The sequence below is a fragment of the Diuraphis noxia genome, unplaced genomic scaffold (assembly GCF_037042655.1).
Source record: "Diuraphis noxia isolate RWA-SAM2 unplaced genomic scaffold, SU_Dnox_SAM2 contig0003, whole genome shotgun sequence".
Taxonomy (NCBI): domain Eukaryota; kingdom Metazoa; phylum Arthropoda; class Insecta; order Hemiptera; family Aphididae; genus Diuraphis; species Diuraphis noxia.
Window position 1 is genome coordinate 14,254,809 of NW_028301713.1, and position 19,586 is coordinate 14,274,394.

General features: G+C 27.2%; 1 protein-coding gene across 3 annotated transcripts in view; it reads right to left on the reverse strand.

The window, feature by feature from the left end:
• LOC107172920 (band 4.1-like protein 4) overlaps positions 1–18,941 on the reverse strand; it is a 169,397-nt gene extending 150,456 nt beyond the window's left edge. For all 3 annotated transcript variants that reach the window (XM_015523239.2, XM_089225041.1, XM_015523238.2), the window contains exon 1: positions 18,604–18,941. The gene's annotated coding sequence lies outside the window, so the exon portion shown is untranslated. The remainder of the gene's footprint in view (positions 1–18,603) is intronic.
• Between the last annotated feature and the right edge of the window lie 645 nt (positions 18,942–19,586).

Below are 19,586 nucleotides of genomic sequence, written 5' to 3' on the forward strand. Positions count from 1 at the left end.
ATCGTCAAATTGTAAAAAATTAAATAGTAAATATAGAAGCTGAGCGTGACTAGGGATTTCCAAGGGAAACAGTAAACTTTTAATATTTAACCAGACAAGTATTGTTACAAAAATATTAGAATCGTATAACTGGAAAGACCGGATGGGAGATAGCTTTTAATAAATATTTAATTTCTCTTGTGCTTTGTCTTGGATGAGTATCTACGGACATGTTAAAAAGATAAATAATTTGTTTAGTTATTGAGTCGCAATTTATATTGCTATCGTTTTGTTCGGCTGTTAATTTATTCAAGGATATGATAGTATACGCTGAAAAAAAACCCTATTAAAAATGTATAGTATCTACAAATGTACATTTTGTTAATTTTATAAATACTCGTGTTCTAATGCTGTATAAATATAATAATATTTTAACAACAAACTGATTATTATAACAAAATATGTAAACTAAATTTTATAAGCTACTTTAATAAAAATCTTTGAATTGTTTTTATATCATGAAAATCCAATTTGGCATTGTTTATATAGCCACAATTCGAGTATCATACGAAAATTAATTTTTTTTTTTTTAATTTTAATCGATTATTAAATAAATAAATATATTTTGACTTAGGAAAATATTAATATCCCACCCATGTATTTTATAAATAATAATTTTTGGTATTTCAATTAAATTCGATAATCTTGTTTTACAACCGTGCAATTTTTTAAACTAGAATATTATTTGATGTTATAATATTTATTTTGTATGAAGGAATAGTATAAGAAAACGCTTTTAATTTCGAAGTATCCATAGGATTTAAACATGCTATGAATAAAATATTGATATTTAATACAAATGTATTGTACCTACAAATTATTTACGTTAAGTATAAACATTCAACGAATAAATTATTATTTTAGTCCAAATTTAATTATTACATAATATTGAGTGTAATAAATATTTGATGTATAAATTGCGTGACATAGTTTGTATGTTTAAATAAACATAATGTCATAACGAATTAGATAGTTAGAATCTAAATGTTCAATGTAAATATTGTTTCAGACAGGTTATTTTCGTTTTTTTGAAAGACGTTTAAATTAACAATGTGGCGTACCACCATACCTTACTGCAGTACTCGTAGCACACCAAAAAATCCAAAAATATAAACTTATATTTGTTACATAAACCAACATTTATGTATATTACGTGATTCTAATTGAATGTCAACTTCCAATAAAGCATATAATTTGACGGTATTCTATTATCTATTAAAGTATTTCCGCTCCGTACTATAGTAGTATTTACTATAGGTACCAGGTACCTACATAGAAAATGATTTAATATACAATTTTTAAAAATATCGACAGTACAAGTCTTATAAAAATTAAACGGTAGAAAGAGTATGTCAACGACAGACAGGCTTACATTTTTCAGATTTTGGCAATAACTCAATTGAACGTTAGTATATAAAAACAATTGAAGGAAGGTTTATATATGTTTATCTAATATTAATATTGGGATAAGATTACCTAATGCGCAATTCTTGTGTAGTTCATGCATTTTATATTTTTTATCCATACATTACATTACGATTGGATATGAATTACTATTTACATATCACATTTCAAATTTATATATTGCATAAAATTTCAAACTGCAGTGGTCATTGGTATGATTAATTAGGTGAATTCTCAACATATAGAAGTGCATTATTGAATTCACATGATGAGAGAATTAGATGATAATAGATAGTTATTATGTATAAATTACTTTTAAAAAATTATTTTGGATTACCTGTAAAGTTGATATGTATGTAATTGAAATGAAATTACTATTAAAATTAAAGATACTATGCTCTACCTAAAAATGACTGACCACTCGGGCCTTTAAAAATAATATGAATTTGGTCACATTTTATAATATACTGACAAAAATTATGATAATTCACGAAAGGGTTGGCCATCCTGTAAGTTCACTAAATTTAAAATAATAAACAGCATTATATATAGGGAATAGCTAGGCCAGTAGGATATACAAGGTAATTCAAAATGTCAATAATGTATAGCAGTTCAAGTAGTTTTGATAAATTAAAGACTATATTAGTTTATAATGATTATTATAGTTGGTTAGGGTCAATCCGATATAGCCTTGTAAATAAAAATATACTTATAGTAACCAAAATCAGGACCTACAGTAATATTTTGAAGAGTGATAAATATTTGAAATAAAATTTATTTTACTTTGTTACTTATAATATCATACTTTCAATTTTTAATTCAGTGGCGTATTTATAGGGGGGGGGGGGGTGCTGGGGGTTTCCAGCATAAGAATGCCCAAATGCGTATTAAAATGAATATATATTATAGTATAATCAAATAGGTAGTTGATTTTTTTCTTTCCAACTATTTTTTACCACTTTATAATATTATAAAATATATTAAATATATTAAACAATTATATTAAAATACACGCATATAATTAAATTTATTTGGTCAATAATTTTAACTGATTCCAAAATGTATAATTTTAATTTTTTTATACATATTCTGGATCACTGAAGCTCAAAAATATGTGTATCTATTAATTAATACACTTTTCCAATTATTTATAGTAAATTTACTGATTGTTTTCAAAAATATAATATTAAATATTAAAATACATTATTTTAAATTATCGATTTTTTATCAATCATCGCATAGAGGTGTATGGCTTAATATTATTTTATTAATACAATAACTTTAGATAGTATAGTAATGTTTGGATACCTATGTAATAGATATGCGTCGTCTGCCGCATGACAAATTAACACGCTGCGGGACTTGTTCGCATACGTAATAAATAATGGAATATATAAATATAATATAGGACCTGTAAGAAAAATCGACGGCCGTTAAAATTCCGTAATAATAGTTATGATGATGATAATAATATATGCTAAACCATGGTTGTTGAAACGGTACGTTATTGTTGTTTGCATTACAAATCGCCGCCAATACACAACGATACGCCACGGGATAAATATTTATCACACGCTCTAGTTGCGCTGACATAGTACCTACTATATCAGCTACATCGTCGCCCGCAGAGCTATTTTCTTCTATAATAAACGTTCGATATGCGCGTCAAATGGTTTGTTAATACCGCTACGACGACGCCGACGACGACGTAATAAGCCACCGGACAAGGGTTATCCGGAAGACGTTTCACGCAGTATCACAAAACGTCACTCATACATTTTTTATATTTTTTTCGAACATTGAAACAAAAACAAAGAAATATTTTTACGAACCATTGAAATACCCCGTACATGTCCAATACGATTTATATAAACATGTAATACATTGCACATTTCGGTATATGCAGTATATCTGGATTCCGGATAATAGTTATAAGTACTTATGCAATTATGTACACCATGTAATAATCATCGAAAGCGGGCAAGTTAACGAAAATAATTAAGTTAAGTTGAGTGAACACAATATCGTAAAAGTAGAAGTTGATATTTAACAAATAATAAATTTAACTCGCCAACTTCAAAATTAATATAATGGAAAAAAATAATAACTTGGTAATCAGTTTAAAGCAATAGTTACCTGATCTATATTTTAGATTAGTACGTGGATTATGTATAAATTGTATTTTTGCACCTATTTATTTTAACAGAAAAAATCAGACTACCAACTTAGGGAATCTTTTATAGTTACTGACACCTACATGGCTACATACTTAACCTGTTCCATCATTATGACATCGAACTGTGAATAATCAAATAAAAAATAATATAAGAAAATATAGGTTGATAATATAACAGTATCAGTATAGCCGAATAATTAAGAGAAAATATCCTCTAAAATGTATAATCAAACATTATTTATACGAAATACAAAATTACTTGGTGCCAATAGCCGTGCGTAATCGTGCCAATAACTATACAAGTTAGAAGTTAAACTATTACTATTATTATAGTATTAGATTATTCATTTAAACCTTTATATACAGTAATTAATGTATAAAACCATTAAAGCTAAAAATATTAAAAATATGTTTACAATTTTAACTTGAAAAGAAGTTACAATAAGTTTATCTATATAGGCACATCAGTTATAAGAAAAATGTTACGATTATGTCAGGTGCATAACATACATTTAAAAAATAAAATAATTATTACAAAAACCTCGTCGATCACAAAATCATAATAATTTAAAAAATGAAAACATTGGGAGAGGGAAAATATCATAGCTATTGGTAATCTATATATCATATGAATTTAAATTATTTTCCTATTAGATGTGTTAAAAAAAAAATCACTATGTTTTTATTTATATTAATTATATCTTACTTATATTTTAAATTGCAAAATAATACTATATTATAGCTTATACGAGTTTATATCAAGTGAAAAAGTTCATTGTTTTCATCCTAATTTATTAAAATTGTTTGAAAAAATATGCTATACAGGAGGAAAAATAACAACAGTTTTTTACTTAGTGTGACACTACAATGTAGAAAATATGCACCTGCATGAGATGTCAAAAAGTTAATATTTATGTACTTGAATATTTAGAGAAAGTTTAAAAAGTAAAATAAATAAGAATAAATTGCCATATTTTATTTTTTTATAAGTAGATTGTATAAGTGATTGTAGAAGTATTAAATTACGAGTAAATATAAAATTATGGCTATGTACTATTTCAACACATCATATTAGTTCTTATAACATTTAATGAAAACTAGAGTAAAACAATTTTTTTTTTTAATTGTATACATATTATAGGATGATATATAATAATATATTCTAGGGCCTAGATAAGTACGTATATTGTATGTTTATAAATTAAACATAACGTAGCATGCAAATAATCACTCTTCATAACTTACTGTTATAATTATTCACTTTAATAAAGTATAATAATATAATATATTAAAAACATAAGATGATTAATAATATAAAAAGCATTTCATCTCAATGAGAAATAATAACACTAATTTAATATAAAAATAAAATAAATATACAAAAAAAAATAAAGCTCTGGTTGTTTAAACTTCAGTAATAGTTTAGATACTGATGTAATAATATATACTACTAATAATAATTTTACAGTATAATAATATATAGAGCGTACATACCGCCCGCAGTTGCTAGATCCCGGATGGTCACCCATCCGGGATTTTTAACAACATATGCTGCCACACATACACAAACACGTGATACAACCCTACCAACTTAAAGACTTCCCAACGTGCAAAAATTTACAAAAATAACCCCTATATTGTATCACCCCACGCCCGATGGCCTATATTGCTGCGGATTCCCGTTAATAAAAAAATAAGCAAATAAATATTATACATGGTAAATATAGGAAAATATACAATACCATAATACAAACAAATTCATTTTTTTTTCAAATAATATTATTGAGTAATAAATCGCAAACACTATACATTTTATAAAAAAAATAATACCATTAGCATTAATATTTTGGATCAACGCTTGTTAAAACAGTTGATAATATTAAACTATCATATCAGTTAGAACTACATAACCTTGTATTCAATATTATCTTAATATCTTAAAGTTTATATTTCTTAAACTGCTGTTCAAATGATATATTTTCGTTTTACATAATAACTATAGATGAGGGTGGGGGTTACCTTTACCCTCAACTGAAACTATATGACCTCTCGTCCAGAGGGAAAATTGCACTAAATTCAATAATATTTGTATATATACTATTCAGACAAACGATTTGATTCGTTCTAAACTTTAGAACCGATACATAGTAATTATTAAAATAATATAAGTAGATCGTCTGATAACGTCAGAATTTTAATACGGTCATTATTGACATCGGCTGAGGCGGGATGTCTGCTGTTAACGTATAATGTACCTACGTTACACACGAGACACAGCAAAGAGAGCAACCGCGAGTCACTCAATGGATATACCGGGAGACACGTGATGGGGACGTAAATTACCGATAACCCGATCATCTCTATAAAGAGCTTGAACTCGTCCTTTTTCGATTTCTATACAAACACCGCTGACTAACTGTATCCGTTCATATGGCGTGTTTTCATCTCAATCTTTTTAAATAAACTAGTCTAATGCGCGATGGCGAGCACTAAACGTATAGTGGCGGGGTATTTATAAAACTACGTTATTTTTCTTTCTCACTTCTCTCTACATCTACCTCTACCACTACCTCTCTCTCACAATCTCTCACTGTTTTACTACGCGCATACACCGACAACATACAAACATTTACACATGACCACCGTAAGAGGTCGACAACCCGTTTTATATATACATATTACATATTATCAACCGCGGGAGAGGTCAAGACTATACAACGACGACGAAGTTAATTTTATTAATAAAGTATCCAAAATTATCGTCAAGCTGTTGGATTACTTTTTTGTATCTTCTCTTACCACGGTGGATTTGTTAAATTAGTATATAATACATCAGTATGTAATCACGATAATTATACAAACACGCGTATAGTCAAACAATAAACAAAGTGTATATAGCATCGTGATGTATTGTTATTATTGTAAATAAGCTTAATTCGATTGCACAAAGCGCACACATTATATACGCTTAACAATTATCGGCGTTGTGGAGAAGGGGTATTATGTACACATATTATATACATTATACGACTATATGGAAGTCTGCAGATAGCAAACAAACACACTCAAACGAGGGGAGAACCGCATATACGGATCGACTGCAGACGCGCGATCAGACGGTCGGACGGAGGTGCATAATTCGTAAATGTTCTCTTGTGCTCACGTACCATTGCTATCAAATGCTATCATATTGTTGATCCAATATGCAATCTAATAAATGGGAATTGGGAATTATTATTTTTCCACTAATCGATATAATGTATTTTTTTCATCCATAATAGTATAGGTATGGCCCACCTCAATGCGTCTATGCTACTAAATCAATTGCCAAAAGATACATAATATGCAGTTTAATATGTTCCTACTATATTTTTTCATCTCAATTGCTTTTTCACAGATTGTATTAATCTAATAATAGTAGATTTTCGTTTAATTGATCTACTTTACTTATTTATTTACAATTAATAATAATACTTTAATCTCGATAAAATATAGATATTCATAATACGAAAAAAGTTTAACGTGTTTAATTTATAGGTTACCTCTATTCGAGGTAACTAGAAATATTATGAATTTATGATCTACTAATTTTTGTACTGATATATTTTGCAATGTGCATTAATAATTAATAGCAAACACGTGAATTGTGAATTGTGAATTTATTCTAATTTCAAAGAACTCCCTTATAAATTCGTAATATTATTACGCTAAAAAAATGAAAAAGTTTTTTAAAAAAGAATCACGTTTTCTGTACATGTTTATCATAGACTTTTTATTTATAAGAGTCGACGTTATTATGATCTAAAGAAATTTTAATTATTCTATATTTATCATGTATATACAATATACATATATTATATTATATATATATATAAAGCAGAATTTTTGGTTCGATAATATCATTGTGCATTAGTTCGTAAAAGTAAATGATCGTATAGTTTTTTCTTATGTATTTTTATAGTACTTTTCATACTTCCTAACTCGAGTTTTATACGTGATAGTATTAAAACATACTAGAACACAATTGTGAGAATATTTTAAAATTTAAATGAGATTAATCCAGATCGCCTTTAACATCAGCCGGACGTAGTTTATAATTATAAATATTATTATAATGTTTTATGCTTCAATTACTTTCGGCACCCTACTTCAATATAATACCTAGCTAGTATTTCATCGAACACTAGCTGCATGGAGGTAAAAAAAACTAAATTCTAAATGCATATAAATCTGTATAAAATACAAGTAATAATTAAAGACTAAAAATGTTTAAGTTATATATTAAGTAAAATAAATTTAAGCAATTATAAATGTAAAACACTAAATAAGCGTATATCAATAAAACTACAAATATCCAAATTGTTATTACTTATTGTATCGTTCACACATTTTTATCATACCGATAGATGTTATTACTGTATTAGGAATATATATATTATATCGTATTATTTGTAGCTGTATTCAAATACATATAAGAAAGACTTTTTTGAGAATTCGGTGGACATAATCACATAATATACCTATAAAATGTCTGGAATGACAGAATCCTCGTGTGAATAAACATGCAATAAGTATCATTATGAACATGTTCCGAGCACAATGACATATTTATGTTAAACATTCTAGCAAGATTAACTTGACTTGAGTACAAAATGCATATAATACTTTCTAATAGCTATATTTTATTTTTATTTTACTTTTATTTATTTATTTATTTACAGACTCGGAACACAATAGAATTTAAAATAATAAATACATTTGAAAAATATAAAGTAATCATAGAATGAGTAACAATGGAATGGATAAAATTCACAAATGGTAATTATAAAAAATAGTAATAAACAGATATTAAGACATTTTAAGAGAAGCGTAGGGGCTCGTTACCCATCAAGCGCATCATACGATGAACGAAATTATTCTTTCCATTAGCGTTATGGAATGGAACAAAAAAGGATGAATTAGACTTAGTTGAGTGAGAAGGAACTTAAAAATGTGTTAAAGAAAGAAGAGCATCCATACGTCCGTCAACCAGCTTGTGAAAAAACAATAACTTATAGCTTCAACTCTTCTATTATAATGTTATAATTTATACATGGTTATTTATTTTTTGTCGTTAAAAAAAGTTAAAATGAAAATTTGTATCATAACCTACTATAAGCAAACATATTTGCTATTAACAATTAAGACAATTATTATATATATTTAAAACATTACGATAACGATTAAAAAAAAAAACAATCGACCCAAACGTGGCTCATCGGATATAATCGACAACAGTGGCGGATTAATATCCGACCGACGTGTTTGCATTGTGAGCTGGTCACGTATCTTAGAAACGTCACGATTTCCAACCAAACCATCACATCACACGCAGGCTAACTCTCAGAGAGCTCTTGACCTCCAATGGCTATTGTTCACGTATACACACACACACACACAAACACATACATATTACATACGTAATACACTCGTACCTAACCCTATATTTAAAAAAAAAATTTTAGGGTAACTACACAATGCTAGCAACAATGCTACCTACTTGTAGTATTACGAAAAAAGCATATACGAACGTGGCTTAAAAAGTAACAATTTTGATTAAAAAAAATACGATATAAAAAATGGAGTTTTCATAGAGATAATTGTTCAAATAAGTTTCTTATTCTGGTGTTGATCATAATTATTGTGATGTACATGACGAACCATGCATAAAGAGGGAGAGAGAAGACTGGCGTATGCCATCAGATAAACAGCAGGTGCCGTCTGCAGTCTCCCAACAGACACCTGTTCAATACATGACGTACAGGTTAGCAACAAGATGATTGCAATTATTTAGAATAAAAAAACCGCGTAAAAAACAATTTCTCCAATGACTTTCTATTTTTTTATTTATAAAATGTAAATAAAAACCAAACCCTATATAATATAATCAACTAATTACATTGTTATTATTATGTATTCAATAATTACATCTACTATCGATATGTTTTGTATGTAAAAATTAAATTAAAATAATACTTTTCATGTACAAATAGTACCAAGGAACCTAATAAGCCATACGATGGTGCGAAGGTTACTTCCAAGTTTTGACGCTATAGTCCAGGAGTGGCCAACATGAATGCGTCCACGAGCCAAATGGATAAATACAATTAGATCAAGAACCAGTATGAATATTGAATATAAATACATTTTATAATTTTTTAAATATTATCGTATTTTATCGTTAGTAATTAAATATTGGTTGTTTTTTTAGTAGGACGTGAACCACAAGTTAGCCACCCCTGTTATAGTCTGTAGAGTTTTTTAGGCTAACATAGTCTTTATGAAGCCATCCGATTCCTATATAGTGAAGTGCAACGTGCACACTAGTAGCATACGACTTTTTCCTCTACTGCAATCATCACGATTGAGTACTTTCTCGTCATATTACTGAACAGATTCTAACGAAAACTATGTGTTAAGACAATAATGATAAGTAGAACATTTTACAAATTCAATAAAAAAAAATTTGAAAAACATTGTGAGCAGCGAGTAGCAACACTACAGCTATAAACTTATGTACAATATATATTAACAACGCTGAAAGCTAAAGACGAACAAACTATATAAGTAGGAATGCCCCAACACATTAAAATTTATTTTCAATATAAATAAATGAATAATTTTTTCACATGGAATAATTATTTATAATTTCGTGCTTAACACTATCATAATTAGAATAATGTAATAGTTGCGAATTTAAAGCTAAAAAAAAGGATGTAAACATCATTTGAATATTTCGATTTTAGGTACCTACCTAATTAAAATGTCATTGTTAACAAATACAATGTCTAAAAATATTTTTTTCTTTCCACGCTATGTAAGTAATTTATCAAATATTCTTATCATCTATTTTTTGTATCGAGGTTCCAATCTCAATACATAGGTACATGTTTAAAATAAAAAATGTCTTAAAACTACTGGCGTCAAAATCTTTGATTTATATATTTAATGTATCTTTTATTATATATAATTATATACCTAATCTAATGTATGAATATGAAAGAACATGTGTTAATGAAAATAAATAAATAAAAAACCACTGACATTTATAGTCCAACGAAACAGTGAACTATTGTGCACACCCTGAAGAAGATAATGTAACACATTATTACTGTATATTATAGCCGATTGTACAATCCTTTCTCTAATTATCGTATACCAACAATAGTATTGTAGTTACTGAATTGATATAGAGTCTATATCTATATACATGTGATTATATTTCCGTTAGGTGGCATACATCATATACAAGTTTCTGAGGATTTACGATTTTCTATTGTCAGATTTTACGACTTACAATAACAATCCGATGCCTAGAGAAAAATACAATTTTCACGACTATTATGACTCGTGTGAGTTATGAGTTTGTGCTGCAAATGAACTCCAGAGTGTTCTATTAATCACTGATATTAAGCTCACTAAGTAAAGTGCGACTTGATATCAATAAACAGACAAAGAATGGACACTATAAAAATCTACAAAATGTAAGGTTTAAGCTAAAAAATCTAATGTATACTAGTATACGATTATATTAAATTTAGTTAATAAGCTTTATTATTTTGAAATATCCCGCTAGTCACCTTATTCGATTTAGCACTCAATATTGCGAATAGGTCAAAAATTAACTCTCAATATACATATCTAAGTTAGTTTATAAGTACGTCATACTGCAATCTATCTTTGAACTATATTGGATATACAATGTTAGGTATTTGTCCAAGCAGTGTATATATTTTGACTGTTTTTAGTGCTTTGCCTAATCAATTCAATAATACATTTTATGAAAAAATGATTATAATTTATGAATAAAACTTGAAACAAAAATGGTTTATAAAAACTGCTCTTTAATCAAGTATGATGTAAAATACCGAAAATAGTTAAAGATAGTTATAGTTAGTAGACAGAAAAACTAATAACAATTTTATATAGAAAATTGCAATTTTAAAGGAAAAGACTAGCATGGGCCTTAAACATTTTATACTCTAAGGACAAACGGTGCGGTAGAAATCCGTAATGGATAAAATGTTTTTATTGTAACCATGAAATTCAATTAAAGACAAAGGGATTAGATAATATTGATTTTATACTAATAAAAATATTTTAATACAAACGAATAAATTCAAAATATAATTTGACAATTTTGATATATATTCCTATACATACTTTATTATTACAATAATATTATTCATTCAAACCATTGTTTATGTTTATTACCTTTCATTTTAAACACATGTGAGTAATACAATATATTTAATTGCTTATTTTAAAAAAAATCAATTTTAATATTATACAATAAAGTTTTTGGAAGTTTAACATTAAGTTTAAGACTACTATCTTCACGAACCTTATACTATTCATACGAATACTAACAACCATTATTTTTTTCCTGGAATTTTCTTATCTTAATTTAATTATTTTATGACTTTACTTTTACTATAAATGTGATAATGTTTTAGTTTCTCATCAAACCAGAACAAACAGGTGATGACATTCAAAAAATATGTTAAAAAAAGGATGCATCACAAAGTTATCTTTTTTGAGCCATCTGGTCAACTGGAAAGTTGTCAATGCCCCAGACATATTTATTGTTAGTTAGGTAACTACAACCTACTTAATTTTCCGCTTCTCTCCACATAATACTTTATCTACAATTAACCGTTTAACCGCGCGTGTTTATTGTCAAAGAGTTTCCATATTGTCAATATCCTTTGTGCATATGAATTTTTTTTCCCAGTGTAGGTATATCATTAACAGTTTACTCTGATATAATCATTTATCATAAAAAATAAATTTTTACAACCTCGTCATTTATTTAACATCAAAAGAAACAGATTCATTGAAATGTAATAAATATTTTCCATTTTCTAATTGCAAATGTTAAAAAAAAAATATAATAAAAATTAATTATCGCTACAACAATAGCATCAAAGTCCAAAAATCTATTACAAAATGTATAACCAGCAATGAAAGCAGGAAATTTAAAAAAGTACACTCAATCGTTCAACGAATATAATATACCATATACTATAACTTATAAATAGGTGCATATACACATTTATGTATAAAGTTTTGTTTCTAATGTGAACCCGTGTTGTTATTTCGAATTTTGAATTCATTCTTGTGTTAAAGCTCAATACATACAATTTGATTATCATCAATGATAACTTTAACAATTTTCTAATATATCTGTTTAGTTCACTATTCATTGTTTATTGTAAGTTACTGTTTGTTGTGTAAAATAAAATTTGTGTTGCTTTAATTTTACCCATTGTATCACTTGTAATTTGTATATAAATAAAATCTACTCGGATCATTATCAATATGTATCCATTTTAATAATAATTTAATAAAATATAATGCAGGACGCAGATTCTGGATATGATAAAATATTTGTTTGCAAATCAATAAAGTTATGTCTATTACAAATTACGTTTAATCATATAATCTTGAGAAAAGCTAGATTGGATGAAATTCTCATAAACCTGCAGCCTATACTTTAAGAAATCTGGTGAACTTAACTATAATAAACCTGTATTAATGACAAGAATTAAATTACAATATGTCCCATAATCTACTTAAGTTCGATTATTTACAATAAATTACAAATATTTAAATGAAATGATCAACAAAACAAAAAACTTCAACAACAATATTGATTTTAAATGATTCATATACCTTAATTTAATCATTCCGCACGGGCACAATGTAACAAACGAACATGAGTAATATAATCTAGGCACAATACAACATACGTACATCATGTCAGGTCAAAAGTGACTAGGTTAGTATCCATATAGTGTCGACGACATTGTCGTACAGCACAACCAAAATAGATACTGTAGTAATAATGCCGTAGGTATAAATAAAATAGACAATCGTTATAGGTATCAAATTAAGACCCAAAAATATTTATTTTCAAGACAATATATTATTATGTATTGATTTATTGTGATTATTGATTCATAATGTTATACACCAATATTTTTCGGAAAGCTGTGTCAATGAGACTCAAAGTAAGTACAACTTAATTAAAAGTAAAACATTTCGTGTCATGTAATTATTATTTATATTACATATTTATGACATGTACAAGTACTTTACGCGTACCCACACACGCATAAAAAAATATTATTTTTTTAAAGTAGAAATCCCTTATTTGTATCTATTTAATAATTTTAATTTTATTACTTATTAAATATAAATGTTGATAGACAAGTAGACAAATCATTAATATATGTTTAAGCATATAGATAAAAATAATACCAACACAGTATTTGGATCGGACCGCTTTCCCTTATAACCTCTTACGAATTACTTCGGAACATACGGATCTGGCGAATTCTGGCCTTAAGTTATACATTTTTAGAATTTTAGAATATATTTGACTACAAATATTTATTATAACACGAAACTAAAGAACGATAATTAAAACTAAACGATGAAAATGTTTTGATAAATGGTTTATTTTAGAGTACAATATTATGTCAATCACGATCGATAACATTAGGTATGGTGTGCGATATTGAAATAATATATTATATATCTACCTATATATCTACCTACAAACGGATAAATCTTGGAAGATGACAAGTAAAAAAAAAAACAAGAAACGTGTTCATAGATAAAAAATCTTTTGAAACTCTCTGTAAACACGGGGGGAAATGCCGTTGACTTAAATCTGTCAATTATTGAATACGATAATGAAATATAAAAACAGAAAAGTTGTTTTCGCCATCATATTATATAGTATTTATATAGTCTGCATAATATATATCACATATTAGTAGTATGCACTTTTATGTATCTGCAGAGATCACCGCCAATCAACGAATTATTATTATTATTGCATTGCCGTTCACCAAATACCATTTGAAATCGTACACTGCGATTAAAACAAGGAATTCGGGAATGCCGGCAGCCGCGCGTAGAACAGAGTTTTGGCGTCGCGCGACGACAGTGGCCATCACCATAGGATATTATATACGTATGCTGTGCGCGTACGTCGCGTGTCCGTCACGTTTCCTGCAAGTCTCCGTGTGCCTGTAAATTGGCCACCGTCGCCAACACGCGAACACCATAGTATAATATATTTATTGTAATTTTGCGTATTACTTGCCTTGTAACTATTTCGAGTTTCTGTGTGTCCGAAAATCGCCAAACATCACAAACACAACACAATGATAATATTACACTGACGATGAAAAAATATTTGTTGATTTTATTTTTCTGATTCGTAAATCATCACTAGACAGGGTGATTCTTTTAAGTGGGTACACTAATTATCTCGAAAAGTATTTACTTTTTTCAAAATATTTTTTACATGGTATCAAGTAGTTAAAAAACCAACGTTTTTATTAAAAAATTGTATTTTTAAATATTTTTTATCCTTGTCATTTTTAAGTTTTTTACTTTTTTGAATGACAACATAAAGTTTTAATTTCATATTCCAAAGCAGAATATTTTTCTAAGTATTTTGATTCATAAAAATCGAATTTAGGGCTAGTAGTTTTTGAGTTATAAGTATTTTAAGGTTAGATTAGCAGAGTGGAGTGGTACGGGTTTACCCCGCAAAATGTTTGTCCACTACTCCGCTTGTCTAAACTTTAGATACTTATAACTCATAAACTACTCGTTCTAAATTCGATTTTTATGAATCAAAATACTTAGAAAAATATTCTGCTTAGGAATATGAAATTAAAACTCTATGTTTTCATTCAAAAAAGTAAAAAACCTTTAAAAATTATAAGGATAAAAAATATAATTTTTTAATAAAAACGATGGTTTATTAACAACTTGAAACCATGTAAAAAAATATTTTGAAAAAAGTAAATACTTTTCGAGATAATTAGTGTACCCACTTAAAAGAATCACTCTGTATATAGAGGACGCTATATTTTGTACAGAAACGCCGCAGCGCGTCTACACAATTATTAGGTACGCACTGAAATGTGTACATTAAATTTTAACGATAACGAACTATTTTCAAGAGTTGAATCTTGACGTCGATATGAAATGTGTGGAAAATATCCGATTTTAGTAAATAATAAATGTACAAATAATAAAATTGAGAACAAAGTCATTGAGCAATACTAATAAATTGACGATTACTATGATATTAGTTATTTAGGTATATACTGAAACTATGGCAATATAAAGTAATAACTGATTATATTGTGTAAATTTTTACAAAAATTTATACTTGAGACTCTTAAATTATGAACTTAAGTTTAAATTAGTCAAGTTGGTATAGAATTATTAATTCAGAAGAGTATAAAACAGATCGTACAACTATTATAGTAAATCTTACTTGATAAAAATCAATACCTAAAGGTAAATTCGAAATATATTATCCATATAATTCTATTAATGATGCAGTTTTGACAATACGCGCTGTATTTATAATACTGCTTATATATAATATATAATATATGTCTTATAAAAGTAGGTATAATTACACCTATTTAAATTAATTCATTAAAGTCTAAAATATGTAGATACTTAACCATTTTTGTATTTTTTTCGTGTGCCTATGGTTTAATTACCTAATTAACTGTACCTATACTAAATATTTGGTTATTAATGTATTATGATATAAAAAATATATTTTATTATATTATAGTAAAAATATAACAGCTATTTTTAAATTACATGCTAATAAGTAATAATTAATTATATTTACTTCAATTAAAATGGATAATGAGCAGAAATAATAGATACACATAATATGTTCTGTATTAATCTTGAACCTTGAAATCTTAATTATTTATACTATTATACTTATATCTCCCTGGTTATGATATTAATATACATTCTAAAAAAACATACCTATTCGCATAATAATCCCGCCAAGAAGTAATAACCAAATTCAAGGAGTCTAAGCTACTAAAAATTGTATTTGGATAATATTATAATAACAAATACTATTAAAATTTTAAAGAAATATACTCTTAAATTTATATTTTATGACTATATTCTATTACCGACCTAATAGAAACTTGTGATAACCGATACACTTAAGTGCAAAACTACTATTTTAAATCGAATACCTATAACATAAATTAAATATGAATATCTGACTAATATATTTTTTAATTCAAAAGGTTTTTAAAAATAGTAATAAAAAAAAATTAAAAATATAAATATTTAAAATTAGCCTTTCATTGGTATTATATTATTTATCTAAAAATTGGAACGATTGATAAAATAAAAATAAATAATATAAAAATTGTATTTATAGTTGCCAATGTACAATCAAAAAGTAAGTCTCATTTTATTTATTACAATCTAAAAATCGATGTTAGGTATAAATGTGAAATTGCCTTTAATACGAAATTAATTTAATAATTGTTGATAAACATTAATTTTTTTTAGTTATAAGGGACAGAAATTCATAAAAAAAAAAAAATTATGTCCTAATAATAAGAACCGAACAATTCTATAAAACTTTATGAGGTAATGAAATCTATTTTATAAATTGTCATTAAAATATTCTTCCGTTTCAATTATATTAAAGACTTAAATTCATCTTTTAAACTTTTTGAAAAGAAATGTCTTAATTATTTAAAAAATTAAGCAAACATTTAGCAAAGCTGTAAAAAGTCTTAACAATTTTTTTTTTATTTCAAACCAAAATAAAATATTAAATTGTGTTCGTTAACATAAATAATTTCATGGTATTGATTTGTAAGATAGTTAAAATCTCTTACTTTAATAATAATTATATTCAATAAATATATACATACTATATAACGAAGGTTGGTAATGATTTTTATTTAATAGACCTATTGTTTTCAATATCACTACAATTCCACAATTATTATTAAAATAACAACAATATAATACAAATGGATATAACACATAATAAGAAGATGAATTAAACTGAAACATAAAGAGGCAATATACCTTTGGGTACTGATATTATTTTAATTTATTCTGTACACTTGCGTTTATACGTTCTTAATTTACATTTTGTACATCTAAAAACTTGTACTGAATTTTTAAGGAATTCGACGTTTAATGCGGAGATATTTTACTAAGTAATAATCGTATTTTAAAAATATAATTAACCAAAATAAAACTTAGTAGGAAGTAAAGGTGATTAGTGATTACTAATTTCACTAAATGTATTACTAATAAGTTTATACATTATTAAAAGATCCTATTTTTTTTAAAACTGAATATTTTTTTTTATTTTAGGAATAACGCTAACCGGCTTTTACAGAGAATGTATGAAATCGGTGATATAATGGTACAATACTTTACAATTTAAATTAAAAAAAATAAAAAGATTATAATTTTCGTAAAATAATATTAAATTCTTATGAACAACAGTAATTTAAATATTTATAATAATTATAGATTATAAATTTATAAATATCGAATCTAATATAGTTTATCCGTTTATCGTTACCTATGTAATATAATATCTAATAGGTAAGAAATTAAATAGTAATTTATATGTTGTGAATATTATTGCACATAAATAAAACTATACCTACAGAAATAAATTATTTTTTTATTAATTAACCCGCGGAAACATAGGCCATTGGGGGTGGAAAGAGTACTGTAGGTTTTTGGGTTGGATAGATTTGTTGGTACATGTGTGTGGTTTTTGACAAAATAAAATAAATTCTTTTAATATCAAAAGAACATAATTTAATGTAGAATAGTTTTCTAGACTTGTTTATCGGATAAATCTGAAAATATTTAAAATAAAGATGAATCTATGCAAACGTATTTTTTTTTCTAATTACTTGTAATGCTTCTATAATATTTAAATGTACCTATTACCAGCCAATATCCTCATATACACAGATAAACATACAGTGATATTTCATAATTATATTTTAAGCGTTTAAGTATACGTGTAAGTTATCTTTGTCAATAATACATCGAAAAAAAAATAGATACCTACTGCAAATATTTTTATTTTTCAATCAACTCACCTCGATCACTGCAACGTCTGGATCCACCACTTGAGCAACGAAAACGCCGGTGTTCTGCTGCACATCAGGTAATTCGTAATTTTTCCGTTGGTCAAATTTAATAATAATAATAACAATTAATAATCACGTAGATATTTTAAACATACGCGGGCACACACACACACACACACACGCATAAACGGTTTGCACAAAAATGATAAACGCCAATATGTTACGAGTAAAAAAAAAATTAAAAACTAAAAAACTTATTTATATTAAGCCACTAAAATAATAATAAAAAATAAACGCACCCGGCGTACAGTACGAGAGCATCCGAAGGACTACTCACATGGAGTGGCTCGGATGGCTGCTGGAACGGTCGCGCGGCGGGAACGACGCGGAGAACAGGTGAACTGGAGTGCCGCCGCCGCCGCCGCCGCACGGCGCTGCCAACTTAGTATACATATATAATATTATGTGTTTTGTATGTGTGTAAGCTATATACATATATATTATGTAAATATATGTATGCTGTAGCTACTATTTATATATATATAATGTTCTTGGAATATATTACATAAGTCATTACTCATTAGTATTCCATTGGCCGTCGCATATCTGTAGTCGGTCCGTGCAGACATTATAATCACAAACATTCGTAAATATTTTCACGATTGTCCGAGGATAACTCGCCGACATAATAATATGAATACTATACGTCTCGTCAAATTATTATTATTATTTTAATATTTTTAACATTCGTTCGTTTTGTATATGTATACGGCAATGTTAAGCCTGCAATGATAATACCCATAATAATATATAGAGGGATCGGGGATGACGCGATATCAACTTATACCCTATAGCTGAGATTAAACTCGTCGTCGTTTTCGCATTTATAGATACCGATAAACTCTGCACTTAATTCACCCCCGAAGTGTCCGACTGCGTTGAAAAATCCTATAATTTATGATACGTTTTCGAGAATTTAGACTTCGGCGAGC